This window comes from Elephantulus edwardii, unplaced genomic scaffold, assembly GCF_000299155.1.
Source record: "Elephantulus edwardii isolate Elephantulus edwardi_28Jun2011 unplaced genomic scaffold, EleEdw1.0 scaffold00325, whole genome shotgun sequence".
NCBI lineage: Eukaryota > Metazoa > Chordata > Mammalia > Macroscelidea > Macroscelididae > Elephantulus > Elephantulus edwardii.
Window position 1 is genome coordinate 1597188 of NW_006400075.1, and position 5457 is coordinate 1602644.

Genomic DNA, 5457 nt, shown 5'->3' on the forward strand with positions numbered 1-5457 from the left:
GTACTCTTTGCTTTCAGCCAAGATCCATCTGACATTGGAGATAATGTCTTTTTAAACCAGGCCTGCATTTCTGATTGTTCTCTGTCAATGCACTGTTCCAGTCATTTTTGGATAATCTTCAGCAGGATTTTGCTTGTGTGATATCAGTGATTGTTGTTGTTGTTGTTGTTTAATGCCATCGAGTCGTAGACGACTCATAGTGACCCTATGAACGAACAACAGCCTGAGCACTGTTCGTACATAGAGTTTCCAGAGGCAAGCCATTTTGGAAGTGGATGCCGCTCCTGCTTCCAGGATATCAGTGATACTGTTTGATAATTTTCACACTCTGGTAGGGCACTCTTTTTTGGAATGGGAACAAATATGAGTCTCTTCCAGTCTTTTGTCCCCCAGCTTTCCTGGCACAACTTGAGCACACATCTGTCTGTTGACATTTGTTAATTGGTATTCTATCAACTCCTGGGGGCTTGTTTTTTGTCAATTCCTTCACAGCAGTTTGAATTTCCTCCTTCATGGGACAACATCATGACAGATGAAAAAAGATTAAAGTTATCAACAGTTTCTTTGTACTTGCATCCACAATCAACACTCATGGTAGCAACAGTCAAGAAATAAAAAGATGTGTTGCACTGGGAAATCTGCTGTCAAGGCCCCATCATTTTAAAGAGTAAGGAAGTAAATTTAAAGACTAAGGTGTGTCTGAACCCAGTTTTTGTATTTCCAGTCACTTCCTATGCATCTGAAAGTTGGACAACGCATAAGACAGAAGTAGAACACCTGAATAGACCTATCACAAAAGAAGATGGAAGGAATACAATGAGTCACTGTACCAGAAAGAATTGATTCACACTGAATTATATCAAGAAGTAGCATATGACCAAGAATCAATGTACTGAAGGAAGCAGTTCAGGTTGTAATAAAGGTAGTGATAAAAAAGAAATTTAAAATATTCTCCAGGAAATGTTAGAATACCAATTGATATGTTTTCAACAAACAGATGCAGCCCTGGACGTACTCATTACTTACTCCTTGGCAAAACATTTGGAAGCAATTACTGGAAGAGAATTGTATTTGTTGCCACTTCAAGTAAAGTTGATCCCACAAAATTAAAATCTTTCTTAAAATTATTAAAACACTCCAGAAGCAAGAAACTTCCAGAACTTCAAGCTGGATTCAGAAAAGGCTACGGAAGAAGGGGTATTATTCATGATATTGTATTTACATTGGCTGAAAGCAGAGAATACCAGAAAAGATGTTTACTTATATTTTATTGATTAGTTACACATACAACTACACAGACATTTGGAAGAATGGGAAATCCAGAACATTTACTTATGCTCATGCAAAACTTTTCCATAGACCAAGAACTACTCATTTTGCAACCATGAATATCTTTTTTTTTTTCAAGTGAATTGGGGTGGGTAGGGTAGAAAATGCGCAACAATGTATGAATGAATGAAAAATCCAACTTTTCTGTAAACTTTTGTTAAATCACAATTAAAAACAATTTATATATATGGAACCATTCATTTAACACAAGAAAGGTACACAGCAGGGCTTAAAATTAGCGAAGGTGTGTCAGGGTTCTCCCGTTTCCATGACTATTCAGTATGTGAGCTCTAGTGGTGTAGTCTAAAGCTGGTACTGTTAACACAGGTGACAGCACCTTGTTGGCTGATGGAATTGACTAGTCACTCTGCTGGCAAATATAAGATTTACAGCTGCAAACACCTCCTGCAGGGTCAGCTATGAGTGACTCTGGCATACAGCTGTGAATTTTGAGTTTTATTCAGTAGTTATGCTAAGCAAATAAATTTTTTTAAAAAAAATTTTATTATTGCTTTTTTAAAAAAATTATTAATTTCAGTGAAAATTTACAGAGACTTTGGATTTCCATTCATTCACTGTTGCACTTTTTCTCCCTCCCAACCCTCCCCCCTAGTACACTAACCTCTTGGAAAAGTAAAAGAAAAATTCTTTCATTGTTTTACAATCCCTGCCCCCAGGTCGACTCCACAATGCAGCCTTCACTCTGGACTCCTGTCATGACAATAATACCTAATCACATATTGCTTTTAAACAGTTTTTCCCCTCATCTGTTTCAACACAGTATACATTACTGAACCCATCTTTCTCAGTCTCTCCCCAACCCCGAGGTCAGTCCTGTTTTACAACAGTGGCACCATGCAGTATTTGTCCCTGTGTGACTGAGATACTTCACTCAGCATAATGTCCTCCAGGCTCACCCATTTTGAATACTGCATGAGTTCCTTGTTTTTCAATGCAGCGTAGTATTCCATTTGTGAATATACCACAGTTTCTCTATCCATTCATTTGTTGATGGGCACTTAGGTTGTTTCCAACTCCTTGCTATTGTGAACAAAGCCGCGATAAACATGGGTGTGCATATATCTGCTTGGGTGGCAGTTATGGTTTCTTTGGGGTATATTTCCAGTAGTTGAACTGCTGGGCCAAATGGTATCTCTATTTGCAACTTTTTGAGAAAATGCCATACCGCCTTCCACACATTTTACACTTCCACCAACAGTGAATAAGGGTTCCAGTTTCTCCACAACCTTGCCAGCATTTGTTGCTTGCTGTTCTGTTAAATTTTGCTATTCTGACTGGAGTGAGATGATAACTCATAGTTGTTTTGGCAAATACATTTTTTAAAAATAGACTACATGTCATCAGGATTAGAGGAAGACACACAGAAATTCTACTTTATGCAGATGACACAATCTTGCCTGCAGAAAGTGAAGAAGACTTGATGCACTCTCTGAAGAAGATGAAAGACTATAGCCTTCAATATGGATTATACTTCAACATCAAGAAAACGAAACCCTTCACCATGCACTATAGCCACACTACTCCCTAAATGTAGTCACCAAGAAAATGTGTCCAGTGAACTCCTTAAACTAGGGTCCTTCCTCTTAATAACCATGATTGCCTTCCATGCTTCTTGTTGTTAAGTGTTGTTGAGTTGAGTACAACTCAACAACCCTGGGAAAAACAGATCTGAACTCTGTCCTATTCTGTGCCATCCTCACAATCTCTGACACACTCTAATTCATTGCTGCAGTCACTGTGTCAACCATCCTGGTTGAGTCTTCCTCTCTTTTGCTGACCCTCCACCTTCCCAAGCTTGATGTCCTTCTCCAGAGAATAGCCTCTCCTAGCAACATGCCCAAAAGTATGTGAGACAAAATTTTATAATCTTTGCCTCTATGGAACACTCTGGCTCCACCTTTTCCAAGACATATTTATTTGTTCTTTTGACAGTCCATGTGATATTCAGTGCTCTTCTCCAACACCACAACTCAAAGGCATCAATTCTTCTGAAATCCTTATTTATTGTCCAGCTTTCAGCAGCCTAGCAAGTGATTGAAAAGACCATGGCCTGAACCAAGTGCACATTAGTCCTCAAACTGACATCATTGCTCTTCAAAAATTTGGAGGGGTTCCTGACTGCAGACTTGCCCAGGGTGATAACATCTCCAGATCTAACTGTTAGTACTAAGTATATTATTTGTGGAGCCTTAAGATGAAGTTGTTGATAATTTTGATCTTTTCTCCATCTATCACAAAGTTGTCTATAAGTCCAGTGTTGAGAATTTTTGTTTTCTCGATGTTGAGATTCAATCCATATTGAAGGCTGCAGTCTTTGATTTCTGCAGTAAGCATTTCATGTCCTCCTCACTTACAGCAAGCAAGGCTGTATCATCTACATAACACAGGTTACTGAAGAATCTTCCTCCAATCCTGATGCCACTTTTTCCTTCATAGAGTCCAGATTCTCAATTTTCTCAGGTAAGGAGAAATGATAAAACCCTGATGCACACCTTTCTTAATTTTAAATCATGAAGTGTTCCCTTGCTCTGTTCTGACCTCTTGGTATAGAAGCACATGAGCACAATAAAGCGTCTGGGATTCCTATTCTTTTCAATGTTAGCCATAATTTGTTATGACCCACACAATTAATCCCTTTACCTAATCAAAAAAATACAAATAGACATTCTTCTGGTGTTCTTTGTTTTCAGCCAGCATCCATCTGATATCAGCAGTGATGTTCCTGGTGCCATGGTCTCTTCTACATCCTGCTTGAACTTCTGGCAGTTCTCTATGTAGTGTTCTAGCTGTTTCTGAATGGTCTCCAGCAGCATTTTGCTTGCATGTTCTATTAATGATATTGTTCAATAATATCCACATTCTGCTGGATCGCTTTTCTTGGGCATGGGTATTCCCTGCCTACAGAAACTGTCAAAAGGATAACCTTTTCCTTTAATGAGTCTTGTTAATGAAGAAGAGCAAAAAGGAGTCCAAGCTTTTCTATTAAAGCAAAAAAAGAGGTTTACTAGGGAAAATGTTTTGCAAAAGGAGACTTGGAGGGATGTGGCAGAACAATCTTGTAACTCATTGAATAAAGGAAGAAGTTACTACTTTAGGATCACAGGGAAACATACTGAAATACATTTCTTCATAAAGGGATGGCGATTTCTGAGAATTAACCTATCAGAATGAAAGACCATCATATTTATTCAAGGTGGCAGCCATCTTGAAAGAACACCTGAGCCCAATTATCCTAATCCCACCCACATGGACCAATCCCAGATTGTCCCCTCCTCCTTCATGAGCAAACATGATCTTTTCCTTTTGAGAGGTTAATTCTAAAGAAAAACTCTACCTTCCCATTAATAACTAATATTAATCAGTTACCAATCTGATTAACAACTCTGGTTTCCTTTTCCTGCCTACGGAGCCTTTAAAGGAATCCCTTCCTTCTGTGTTTGATGAGCTGTTGCTGCCTTATCCCTCCATGTTTGTCTTTGCTAAGTATTTCCCCTAATAAATCTTTTTTTGGTAGCATAGAAAAACAGAGACTCCAGTTCTCCTCTCCTTATGTAACAGGAGGAAGAACCCAAATTTAAGGAATGCGCTGGAGACATTTTCTTGGCTAATGGATTTAGAAAATAGTCCAACTACCACTGGCAGTTCCTTCAACCTTGATGGCTGTGTAATGGGCTTTCTTATTTTCCCGATTCCGTTTCCTCCTCACACAATGTGTTGAATCAAAATATTTCCCTGAGAGGGTTCAGGCCAAGAAGCCCAGGTTTCAGCTAATGCAGACATCCCAGGCCCAGGAACGAAAAGAGTAGCCTCACACCTCCAAGAGCTCCCTCAGAACAACCTTGAACTCTGCTGAGACCTTTCAGGTGCTATATGAGTGATCTCAATGACCTTCTAGGGGGCCATCTTAAATAGGACAAACTGTAATCCAAAAGCTGTCAAGACTAAATAGGTAACCGGAGGGAAGCCATCCTGGAGGCTGTTGGTGTGCGCCTGCTGGTCTGTGTAATCTCTCTGAAGAGACAACCTCACCTTTCCCTTCTGGGAATGCTGAACAAACATGTGCTCTTCTCCATATCCATCTCCTCAGAACCTTTCCTTACTGAGACA